Raw genomic sequence first — 13,470 nt, forward strand, 5'->3', positions numbered from 1 at the left:
AAGTGTTAGTATGACAAATGCGATATTACTAAACTTTCAGGATGCAGAAAACATCTAATGTCGAGGAACACATTAACCACATCATCCTGACACTGAAGGGAATAAATCTGTAGTTATACAGCACTTAATATTAAATTCCTCCCATGGTGTTTCACACAATTCCTCCCAAGTGTGGTCACTACTGTTACGTTATCACATTCTCACAATTAGCTGTTTGATAGTACAAAACTTGAGTTATAGCTTAAAAAAAAGAGACATCAAAGTTTTTGCAATCATCAGGAGACTCCACAAGAACATGTATCAGGGAAACAGCAATTTATTCTGTTTGAGAAGACAAATCAGTCAGGGGATTCTCCATCGAGGTCTACCTTCACAGGTCAATCTACGTGTTGGGATTCTTGCATTTTCAAGCACTACATGATTGGAATTATCAGAAACCTTGTAAACAGGCCAAAGCCATTTGCTGTTCATGCAAGTTTGATGTTGAAGTAGGGTGGATCAAAGACATCCTGCAGGATACTGGCTACCCGATCAGATCAGTTTGCACTCTATATCACGAATCCCATGAACTGATCTAAGGCCATCACTTTTGGCCCTGAAAGTGCCCAGTCTACCTCAGATTACCCTGGAACAACAACTCAAAAGTTTGAGCAACATGTGAAGTTAGCTGTTTCACGCTGCTACTCTAACAGTCTGGAGACATGGATTCAATTCCCGCCACACCAGCTAGTAGATATTAAACATCTGGAATTGAAAGCTAACCTCAGTAATGGTGACCATGACAGCTATCATCAACTGTTGTAAGAACCTATCCTCATGACCGTTCAGGAATAACATCTGCCGTTCTTACTTAGTCTGGCCTACATGTGTCTCCAGATCCACAGCAACGCGGTTCACTCTTAAATGCCCTCCGAAAATGGTCCAGTAAGCCACTCAGTTCAAAGGTGACAAGTGACAGCCATTTGCTGATTCATCCCCAGGACAATGCCTTGACCAATCAAGGTCAAGCTGCCTGGTTTGAATTTCAAATAATGCTTAGCAGTTATCTGTCAGTCACCATTAACTGATTCATTCCCCATGAAACATCTCTACCAGAGTCCACTTGTCAATTCATCAGCATTCATTGCTAATTTGATTTACTGTCACATGTATTACTGTGAAAAGTATTGTTTCTCATGTGCTATATAGAGCATACTGCACTTAGAGAAGGAGAGAGTGCAGAATGTAGTGTTACAGTCATAGCTGGAGTGTAGAAAAAGATCAGCTTAATACGAGGCAGGCCCGTTCAAAAGTCTGATGGCAAAATTAAACACAAACAGTTTAAATTGTGTTTTCATGTTGTAGTGGCATTCCTGTGAAGTGCCCCGAGTGCAAGGTTTAAGAAAAAGCTTAACATGTCTCTTTTCAGCAATACACATTATGTTTTGAATTTGATGCAAAATGGATATTGTGTACAGTACAAATGTGAGGTAATGCATTTTGGCAGGTCTAATACAGATAGGAAATATACAGTAAATGGCAGAACCCTTAAGAGTATTGATAAGGCACCTGGATGTACAGGTACATAGGTCACTGAAAGTGGCAATGCAGGTGGAGAAGGTAGTCAAGAAGGTAGATGGCATACTTCCCTTCATCAGGCCGGGGCACTGAGTTTAAAAATTGGCAAGTCATATTGCAGTTTTATAGAACCTTAGTTAGGCCACACTTGGAATATAATGTTTAATTCTGGTCGCCACACTACCAGAAAAATATGGAGGTTTTGGAGAGGTTACAGAGAAGATTTACCAGGTGTTGCCTGGTACGGAGGACATTTAGCTATGAGGGGAGGTTGGAGAAACTTGGTTTGTTCTCAATGGAATTACAGGGGTTGAGGGACAATCTGACAGAAGTCACGAGATTATGAGAGGCATGGACAGAGTGGATAGTCAGAAACTTTTTCCCAGGGTGGAAGAGTCAATTACGAGGGGGCACAGGTTTAAGGTGCGAGGGGCAAGGTTTAAAGGAGATGTACAAGGCAGATTTTTTACACAGTAGTGGGTACCTGGAACCCGTTGATGGGGAGGTAGTGGAAGCGGATATGGTAGTGACTTTTAAGGGGCGTCTTGACAAATACATGAATGGGATGAGAAGAGAGGGATATGGTCCCCAGAAGGGTAGGGGGTTTTAGATCGGGATGGGCAGCAAGGTCAGTGCAGGCTTAGAGGGCTGAAGGGCCTTTTCCTGTGCTGTAATTTTCTTTGTTCTAGGCACCACACCATAGGATGTGAATGTATTAGAGAGTGAAAAGGTTCACAAGAATGATCCCAGGGATCATAAACTTCAGGTACGAGGATAGTTTGGAGAGAAAGCTAAGAGAAGATTTGATGTAGATGTTCAAAATCATTAAGGGGCTAGGCAGAGTAGATAGGGAATAACTATTTGCAATGAAGAATGCGAGAGCACTAATTTGATTTGCAAAAGAAGCAAATGCGACGTGAGGAAAAGCTTTATCACACTGAGTGGTTCAGGTCTGGAATACAACTGCCTGGAAATGTAGTGGAGGCAGGTTCAATCCAGGTATTTAAAAGGACATCAGATGATTATAATGATTATATGAGTAAAACAATATGCAGTAGTATGGAAAAAAGGAGAATAGCACTAAGCCATAAAACTCTAAAAGAACTGGCACGATGGGCCAAATGGTCTCATTCTGCTCTAACAATTCTGTGAATCTATATACTGCATTCAAAATTTCAAAGTAACCAAATTTTAGTTTGCAAGTTTTATTTCAGTATTTTTTTTAAAAAGTCTATATCTAAATGTTGTTAAAATTGAGGAAAAAATTACATTTAACTTAAAAAAATACAAAAGGTGTAATTTTAACCCAGATATTGTGGTCAAAAGTAATTACTAACACGAGGAATTAATTTTTACAAAAGAATTGGTCTCCAACTTGAATCTTCCCATAAATTCCAAATGAGTTCGGCCCCCTCTGTGCATCTTTCATGGCAGGTGAAGCAGGATCACAATGGGTGGAGGCCACACAGCAACAGGCCTTCTGGCGAAACCCTTTTCAGCTCCACTGATCGACCATGAAGCTGCCACTGATTATAGGAATCATCTTTAAAAATCTGCACATATTTAAAATAAAAGGAGCCCAGCTTTTAAACTACCGCGACTGAGATCAGAAGTTAAAGTGAGGAGGGAAAAAAGACCCCGAGGCCTGTACTGAGGCCTGGTCTAGACTTCAACAAAAAAATGTATTTACTGCAGGAGGCTGCTGCTCAGACATTAAACTGCGCGTTGTTTGTTAATCAATAAACTAAAGGCGCGATCAGAGCTATGTTTATAATAGTTCAACGAAAGGAGCCTACCGTTATAGATCATTACATTGATAAACACCACAAAATTTCATAGCCCTCACTTCACCCATCCACTCCAGGTACCAGCCTCGGCTCAGGGCCCAGCCCAGGCGCATGCGCCGCTATGCTGATTGACGTTTCGCTCAGCCATCTGGCGAGCGTGGGGGCGGGGCCGAAGTGAATGTCAATCAAAGTCCCGACCCCGCCCTCTCCCTCCCCCCCCCCCGCGGAGGCCCTGTGTCACTGCGCACGCGCCGTCATGATGATTGACATCCCGCTCGGCCGTTGGCCGGGTTGGCCGTCACGTGACGGGGTTGCGCCGAGCCCGAACGTCAATCAAAACAACGTCACCACCCCGCAACCTCGGCCCCAGCCCGCCCAATGCGCATGTGTTAAGGGATTGATTGGCGTTCGGCTCGGGGGATGAGGCAGCGCGGTGGCGCAGTGGTTAGCACTACTACCTAACAGTGCGAGGGTCGCAGGTTCGAACCCTGGGTTGGGTCGCTCCGTATGTGTACATGATGTTCAGATGCTGGCGTTGGAATGGGGTAAACACAGTCAGAAGTCTCACACCAACAGGGTTGATTTGGTAGCAAAAGCCACTAGCTCTCAGAGTGCTTGTTACCCCTTCATCAGGTAAGTGGGAGTTCTATTCACAGCCAGGGTATAGAACTATTCATAAAATGCCCCATTTGTGAATAGAACTCCTACTCACCTGCTGGAGGGGCAGCAAGTGCTCTGAAAGCTCTAGTGCCTTTTGCTACCAAATGAACCTGTTGGAATTTAATTTGGTCATGTGAGACTGCTTACTGTGTACACATCCTCCTCATGTCTGCATGGGTTTCCTCCCCGCACTCTGGTATCTTCCCACAGTCTCACTGTATATTTATATAGAATATAGAAGCAGGGAGGTCTTGCTGCAACTGTACAGGGCACTGGTGAGGCCGCAGCTGGAGTACTGCGTGCAGTTTTGGTCACCACACTTGAGGAAGGGTATATTGGCCTTGGAGGGAGTGCAGAGAAGGTTCACTAGGCTGATACCGGAGATGAGGGGGTTGGACTGTGAAAAGAGACTAAATAGACTGGGTCTGTACTCGTTGGAGTTTAGAAGGATGAGGGGGGGATCTCATAGAGATGTATAAGATAATGAAAGGGATGGATAGGATAGAGGTAGAGAGATTCTTCCCACTTAGAAAAGACAGCAGGACTAGAGGGCACAGCCTCAAGATAAGGGGGGGGCAGTTTAGATCAGAGTTGTGGAGGAATTTCTTTACTCAAAGGGTGGTGAATCTCTGGAATTCTCTGCCCGTTGAAGTGGTGGAGGCTACCTCGCTAAATATATTTAAGTCACAGGTAGATAGGTTTCTGATAGACAGGGGAATTAAGGGTTATGGGGAGAAAGCGGGCAAGTGGAACTGATCCACTTCAGATCAGCCATGATCTTATTGAATGGCAGGGCAGGCTCAAGGGGCTAGATGGCCTACTCCTACTCCTATTTCTTATGTTCTTAGTCCAAAGATTGCTGGTCAGGTGCATTGGCTATGCATTACACCAAATAGATGCCAGAATGCGATGACTAGGGGATTTTCACAGTAATTTCATTGCAGTGTTAACGTGAGCCTAGACTGAAGCCCATCATCATGCCAGAGGTGAAGATTTCAATTCCAATCAAAGATCTGGCACCCCCCCCCCCCACCATCCAAAGTATGGAACTATGGAATCCCTATGGTGCAGAAGGAGGCCATTCAGCCCATTGAGCCAGCACCAATACCATCCGACCCAGGCCTATCCCCGTAACCCCACATATTTATCCTGCTAATCCCTGTGACTCTAAAGGGCAACTTAGAGTGGCCAATCCACCTAATCTGCACATTCTGTTCGGACTGTGGGAGGAATATGGAGCACCTGGAGGAAACCCATGCAGACACATGCAAACTACACTCAGACAGTGATCCACGCCAGGAATCAAACCAAGGTCCCTGTTGCTCTGAGAGAAGGTGCTAACTGCTGCACCACCATCCCATCCCTAATAGCTAGATTTGTGCCAGCAAAATACTTCAAATACTTTAAGTCGAAAAAGAAATAGAAAGTGCTGAAAATGTTTAGCAGGTCTGGCAGCATCTGTGGAGGGAGAAACATGGCTGATCTTCAAATTCAATATTCTGATCCTGTGTTTCCTCCTCCTTTTAGTTCCAAGAGTTGTATTCTTCACTCAGACTATGGAATTTCACACCTCATTGGACAGATCCCTTTTAATCAAGAAAATGGAGGAAGTCCTGATGACCTGGCTACCCCAACAGAGTGATTGTATCTGACACTCAGAGATGTGCGCGCAGCGTGAACACATATGCGATTCCCACAAATCGGACCACACGTGATTTTCCTAAAATATTAGTGCAGCGGCATGGGACAATCGTCCCCATAGAGTCCAATATTAGATGTGATTCCATGATTGGACAGCACCTGTAAGAGTGCTAAGAATTAAACTGACAATTAATTTAAGATTTTCAGTCACACTCACAGTGTGATTCATCTACATGTGCTAGAATTTATATATATTCACACAGATGGCCCTGTCCTTTACAGAAAGAAGGATTATATCCATATTTTGTGCCTTTTTCAACTCAACAAAAGCTTGAGGGACAGCCAATCCCTGGTTCATTCCCCATAGCATTGTTTTAACAGATCAGTCAACCTGTTTAGTTTGAATTTTAAAAAAACTTGGCAGTTAACTGTTTCCTGTTGCCTTTTTCATGGCAACACCTCTACCAGACTATACTTGTCCACCAGTCAGCACTCTCTTCGCATGCAGCATAAATTGTTGTTCATTTCAGACTTGGGATTCTTGCAAATCTATCCTGATGAGTGCATGAAAAAAAACTTCAACAGCACGGCTCTTCTTTCAGCAATATGCAACCATTCACCCCCATAGTGACTATAGCTCCCAAATCTGGGAACCCAAAAGATGTGAAGGGAAGGGGGGTGGGGGGTGTAGTAAAACAAAGGGCCCTGAAAATGTAGAGGCATCAGGGCCAACAATTACACTCCATAGACCTGGCTCAACTAAGACAGTGGTCAATGATAGGGATGGAATTGGTGTTTTGGGAGTGGAATTAGGGGAGGAGGCCCGAAGTAATTGTTTCAGTCTTCCCAATACTTTTTGGGTCGTCATTTCCTCCAATCAGGCCTAGATGTCAGACAAATAGTTGGACAAAATAGAGGCAGTGAAGGGGTTGAGGCAGACTTGGTCGTGATGTGGAGCTGGATATCATCAGTGTGCATGTGAATCTTGACATTGTGTCTTTGGTGATGTTGCCAAGAGCAAGTGTGTAAATGAGAAATAGGAGCGGATCTATTACAGATATTTGGGAAAGTTCTGTCCAGATGTAATAGTGGAGGAGGCGGTGGGGATGGGAAATCATTGTAAATGATTTTCTAGCTATGACTGGATAAACATGAAAGAAATCCCACAACACCAGCTTAAAGTCCAACAAGTTTAATAAACTTTTTTACCCCAGTCCAACACCGGCATCTCCACACAGTGGATAAGTAGGCCATGTGAGGACCCTCTTGGACAATAAGAGACAAGATAGTGTGGCCAAGCATATGGATGAGCCAGAACTTCAGGACTGAAGCCTTTTTAATTCAGCTTTATTTATTTATTTTTCTCCTGATCCCATTCCCCTTCCCAGCTGCTCCTTCACGTCAGACCAAATAATGTGAGGCTGGTCCGTGAGTGTTGCTTGGTTTGCAGCCAATTACCTGAACAAGTGTAATCCTGTTCTCCCCTGCTATGTGTTCACCTGTTCAAATGTTTATCTGCGCACCCCCCACAACCACATCCCCCCAAGCCCCACCCCCACCCCCCAGTCCCACCTTAATGGAGTCAAAGAACAAAGAGCAACACGGCCCGGGAAATAGGCCCTCCAGCCCAACGAGCCCGCGCCGCCATTTTAACATTATGAGTCCCCTCTCCACCCATGACCCTTGTCTATGCTTATGGCATTCCACATTGAGGGAAACTAATTTAGGGACAATTTGGTACACCAATCAGCCTAAGAGCACATCTTTGGGGTGTGGGAGGAAACCGGAGCACCCGGAGAAAACCCACGCAAGCACAGGGAGAATGTGCAAACTCCCACAGACACCGGCCCAAATCCATGTATCTGCACAGCAAACAGTGATAGTCACTGAACTGTCGTGTTGCTCAGCATCTGGTCCAGGTTTAAGTGTACACTAACGATGTGAAGCAGTAGGCCACTCCCGAAACATCCAAGAGCAGCCCTCGTACGACCCATTGTGTGTATGCCCCTTGTTGGACAACAAGGCGGACTGAAGCACCTGTGGATTAAAAGAGAAAAACATCAATACCATGCACATCCGTATACAAACATTCAAGGGAATCCCCAGAAGCTCAAAAGTAAAACAAGTGAGCCAGAAAATATGCTGGAAGGTCCATAGGAAAATATGTTGGAAGGTCCACAGGAATGGAATGGAGTCCTGGAATAGATCAGCAGATAATGACCCAGCCCAACAACACAACATTAACTATTACAAAAAACCTCGGACAGAATCAACATGCAAATCTAGCATCTGGGGAAGGCCCCAAACCTGAGCACAGAGCTATTGCTGAACCGATTAAAATCTCACTCCACATTTCATGCATCATTCTTCTGGATTCCTTACTTCCATCAAATCAAAGTACTGTAGATGCTGGAAATTTGAAATAAATGCAGAAAATTTGGGAGATTCAGCCTTGGCTCTGAATCAAATGTTGCCTTACCTGCTGTGTTTTTCCAGAATTTTCTGATGTTATTCATTCCATTCTTACGTTATTGGTCAATTCCATCATTACCTCACCGATTATTGACACAGGAACCCCCATCTGTGCTTCAGTTTTCTGCACGATATAATTCTGTAACATCCCTTTCAATCTCCTGAGCTCCATTAGAGCCAACTCATTCCAACTCTGCAGCTCACACCCCTGCGCCACACTAATAATTGCTCAGACCCCTGCAGACCCCCATTGGATTTCTGCCTCAAGGTGTTTGCATTGTCTTGCAGTTGCTCTATAAATACAAAGTGCGATTCTTGTCTCACTTTCTAGCTGATGTCTTCTTTTCTTTCGGCAGCTGAAGGATGCTGGAGTCAATTGTGGAACAGTCCTGATCTTCACAGCTGTGAATAACCAATTTAACACAGAAGCACAGACTCTGTGGACTGTATGATAGCGTACCCCATTTATCCACTCATCCGCTTGGGGAAACGCTACATCTAACTTAGTAATGATACTATATGTTGGCCAGGGGAATGATTATAGTTTGCTATATCGGAATAAATTCAGGTCTAGTAAATTCATTTGGGCATTAATGATATCAGGTGCAGAGAGCAACAACTATAAAAGATCAAAAAATAATCTATTTCTCAATGATCTGAAGTTTTGAAATTAATCTAAAACAGAATGATTTATTGTGATTTGAACCCAAATCCAGGAATCCTCTTTTCAATGAAAATGATTCACTCAATCTGTAATGTATGATTCTTACATACATTGTAAATACAACCTGTTCCAATTTCATAGGCCTATGTAATATTAAAATTCTCGCCTTAGCATTAATCAGCCAAATACAAGGTTGCACTGTAAATTTGCCTCTCTGAATCTTATTATAATTCCACCCTAAAGCTTGTTCTATGCAATCATTTTGCTCAAATGGCAACTGAAGAATGTGAAGGCGGGTTCTTATCTCTAGTTAGTGCACCAGCAGCATTCAAATAAAAGTAATAAAGCAATTTTTAACATAAGATAAAAGCAAATTACTGCTGGAATCTGAAACCAAAAGAGAAAATGTTGGAAAATCTCAGCAGGTCTGGCAGCATCTGTAAGGAGACGAAAGAGCTGCTGTTTCGAGTCCAGATGATCCTTTGTTAGAGCTTTGAGTTCCCCTTGACAAAGGTCACCTGGACTTGAAATGTCAGCTCTTTTCTTCCTTACCGATGCTGCCAGACCTGCTGAGATTTTCCAGCATTTTCTCTTTTGGTTTCAGATTCTAGTGGCCGCACTAATTTGCTTTTACATCTCTTGACCTGGTTGCTGTCCTGAAATTGTTAGGCTGGTTGTCTGACGTCCATTTTTTAATGTAACACTGGATTTCTCTTCAGTAACAAGTTTTGTTAACAACACGCATAAACACTGATCCACCACTGCCTTTCCTGCTTCCTGTCTACAGACAACCCTTCAGTGACTGTCACACTCAACTGGCTCCATCCCCTACTCACCAAGTGATTGGGCCAGATTTTGTTCTCAGTGACAAATCAATGGCGACTTACTGTTGCTGCTGCTCACAGCGCCAGGGACACGGGTTTGAATCCTGGCTTGGGTTACTGTACAGAGTTTGTTTGTTCTCCCTGTCTCCGCGTGGGTTTCCTCTGGGTGCTCCAGTTTCCTCCCACAGTTCAAAAGATGTGCTGGTTAGGTGCATTGGCCATGCTAAATTCTCTCTCTGTGAACCCGAACAGGCACCAGAATGTGGCGACTTGGGGATTTTCACAGTAACTTCATTGCAGTGTTAATGTAAGCCTACTTGTGACATTAATAAATAAATGAAACTAAAACTAATGGATGCTCCATGGGACTTTGCACTTGCAATTAGACAGATTTCTTGGCACAGCTTTATACTGGGGATCTGTGAACTGTGTGAACAGGCAAGCGACTGTCTACCTCCTTAATCAATCAGATTAATCAATCGAATCTTTAGTATAGAGTGTGGAAAGTGTCATATGGACAATTGAATTCAATGTCAATTCAGATATCGAAAGTGAAATAAAGAGAAGGAAAGGCAGAAGGGATTACAAGAGACAAAAAGAGAAAAAAAAGAAATTAAATCTGAAACAACAATGTAAATCTGAAGGAATCAAACTGCATCAAAAAGCTATTTGGCAGTAATTAAAATTTTCATGCTGTTAAAAATTCTTACACTGGCATGGACAAGGCCTCTCTTTTCTGGCATGTTTAGTTGGCATCTATCAGATGGCTGCCATAATTCTCACCATTTCAATTATTTGAATGTCTCTGTGTAAGGCACCTGTTCAGGACAGCAATTTGGAAGGGCAGGAGAACTCGGACATGGACTTCTGGATCTCCACGCTAAACTGTGCATGTGTGATCTCCAGATGTTGCTGACCCATGAACACCTAAATGTGCCGGATTGGTTAATCCTACTCCAAAATCTGTCCCCTTGTGTTGGCCCAAACTCCTGAAGTTCTCTCTATGTCCTCCTCCTATCTATCGGCTGTACTCCTCCCACTTTTCCTCTCTATTCCTTTTTCTCACCCTTCTTCTACAACCCCCTCTCACACTTCCGTTTTTCTACTGAGACCATTTTCCCCTCCCCCCAACATTTCTCTCTCTGGCACTTTTGTCCCATTACCTCCCGACAGCATTTTGGGAGGTTTTCCCAATAAATAAACCATTGAAATTTCTCAGAGCTGCTCTTCCTTCATTGGCAATACCCTCTGCTCAAGCGTGGCAGAAATTGTGGCCAAAACATTGAATGTATTCAAGAGGCGGCTCGATATTGCAGCTGGGGTGAATAGGATCAAAGGTTATGGGGAGACAACAGGATTAGACATTGAGTTGAGCGGTCAGCCATGATCATAATGAATGGCAGAACAGGTTTGAAGGGCCAAATGGCCTCCTTCCAATCTTATCTTCTATATTTCTAAATTCCAGCTGGAATCTTCTGTTCTAGAGTCTGAATTTGGTGGCAGGAATGGAAGTGGGAATGATTTCTGCTGTGGGGGAAAGATAAAGATGATCATGCCTCATCTTAAACTGTTTGACTCATTACACACGCATCCACAAGGAGCTTCCTGATTCTTGCAGCAGGGACGAGCAGGAAGTCACTGCCCCAGTCATAATTGAGTAGGATTGAAAGTCTAGGCAAAATGTTTAAGGTGTACCTGGACAGTTTGCACATCCTTTCCACCTCTGTCTGGCCACTGCTCCCTACGTTCCCTTTCACAGACGTTTCCTAAAGAGGATCAATGCAAAGGCAACTCACAGTTGATGATGGAAGAATTATACCGGTGCAAATGCACACTACTCGTACACAGTTGCAAAAGTGAACTTTCTACTTTCACAGGCGGAGAACTTAATTTGGAACGGGAACTTAACTCCAGTGAGATAGCCTTTTGAATTAACATGCATGACATGCTAATACATGCAAAAGAGCTTTCTGACATTTTGGCATGCATGGAGAATTTCCACTGGCAAAGCAATACTGACTGAGTGGGAGCAGCTCCAAGAAATGTTCTAGCCCATGATTTTAAGTGTTTAAGCTATGTAAAATCAGTTAATTTCATTACCAGATGATTATGTTGAGTTAGGAAAGTGACACTGTATTTTCAACACCATAAATGCTTAATTAGGGAAACTATTTATTGATAGCAACGCATGGTTATTTATTACAAACTTGATAGAACAATCATGACAACATTGTTATTGAAAAAAGAAACTTTGAATCATTAAATGCAAAGGGTAGAATTTTCCTAAAAACTGGCAAGGTGTCAGGTTCAGTTCGGAAACCAGTGTGTTTCTTTCCAGAAAAACAGGCAGGTTTTCTGATGAGATCTTCCCACACTTTGCCATTTCTTGAAGGGTGTTCTGTGCCGTCATTGTGAGAGGTGGTACTTAAAGACATTGCAAGCCTGGCTTTACAGAGATTGGGGTGAAAGGGCTCCCCAAACCCAAAATGAATTTGAAGAACCTACACATTGGGACCGCAACCCCCATGGACATTGGGACTGCAACCCCTCATCTTTGATGGCATGATTGCCCCTCTCCCCCCACCGAATATAATCACCAGCATGGACCCCCCCGCCCCCTCACCGGACTCAATAAAGATCGCTAGCATCAGGACCTTACATACGCCATCCCCACAGCCCCTGTCGCTTGGCACTGTGCCAGGTTGGCACTGCCAAGTGCCAGGTGTTCCCAGCCACCTGGGGGCTGCAATGATTCCTGAGCTCCCCAGTGTGGTCATCATGTCTGATCCCCATTTCTTGTGATTCCTGCTTTTCATGGCGCAAGATGTTGGGAACATATGACATTCTCAGAAGATCCGGCATTAAGCCGATTTTGCGTATGCATGGTAATCAGGTTCACACCCTTGCTGGCTGTGAGCCTGAATATGTCTGCTCAGAGGACCCGGGAAGATCGCAAACTGTTTTGCACCTGGCACAAATTTCATTTTAGGCCTCTTGCCAAATTTTGCTGACATTGTTGGATTTGCACCAGGTGGAAAATCACCCCCAATGTATTCAATATTTCAGTAACAATTTTGCTCAATTAACTTCAGCAAGAAGTTATAAAAAATTGCAGTTGTGACCACAGGAATAATGGCAAACATCACTTAAATGATTCTAGAATATGTTTTAAATTCAGGTAAAGCCCAAAACACTAATCCCTGCAGTGAAATTTGCTGATACCTGTATATAGGTCATACCCTGCGCGCACAAACAGGATATACAACTCAGCAGAACTTTACCAAATAAGCTGCTTATGTTGGCATTTGTGGAACTATAGCTAAAATTGTCTATGATTCTTGCAAAGACACATTAGGTTAAAGTGACAGTTCTTACAATATGACATGAAACAATAACTGAAGTTCCAGAGACCACTGCAGTTTGAAACAATGAGCTTTATTGCAAATACTGGTGAGCTCCCACACTGGGTAAGATATACACAAATAAAGCCAGGAGGAAGAAATTCCTTTAATAATTATAAAGAGATGATGCTTTTTTCAAAATTGGTAATCTACAAAAGAAATTAAATTCTCAGGATTTGTATGTTGTAAATCATTTGATTAATACCATTAACAATGGTGAAAAGCAGACTTGCTCCCATACCAAAAGAGAAAACACTGGAACATCTCAGCAGGTCTGGCAGCATCTATAAGGAGAGAAAAGAGCTGACGTTTCGAGTCCAGATGACCCTTTGTCAAAGCTTTGTCTGGCTGCCTGCAGAGGTAAACAATGTGGTGGAGATGACCTGCTCTGACAAAGCTTTGACAAAAGGTCATCTGGACTCAAAACGCCAGCTCTTTTCTCTCCTTACAGATGCTGTCAGACC

At 43.4% G+C, this 13,470-nt stretch overlaps 1 protein-coding gene across 2 annotated transcripts in view; it reads right to left on the reverse strand.

Annotated features, from left to right (window-relative positions):
- The window catches only part of dgcr8 (DGCR8 microprocessor complex subunit), a 47,724-nt gene extending 44,263 nt beyond the window's left edge, over nucleotides 1–3,461 (reverse strand). For both annotated transcript variants that reach the window (XM_080208034.1, XM_080208033.1), the window contains exon 1: nucleotides 3,354–3,461. The gene's annotated coding sequence lies outside the window, so the exon portion shown is untranslated. The remainder of the gene's footprint in view (nucleotides 1–3,353) is intronic.
- Nucleotides 3,462–13,470: the final 10,009 nt, after the last annotated feature.

The sequence above is a fragment of the Carcharhinus amblyrhynchos genome, chromosome 20 (genome assembly GCF_965287045.1).
Source record: "Carcharhinus amblyrhynchos chromosome 20, sCarAmb.v2.hapA, whole genome shotgun sequence".
In the NCBI taxonomy this organism is placed as follows: domain Eukaryota; kingdom Metazoa; phylum Chordata; class Chondrichthyes; order Carcharhiniformes; family Carcharhinidae; genus Carcharhinus; species Carcharhinus amblyrhynchos.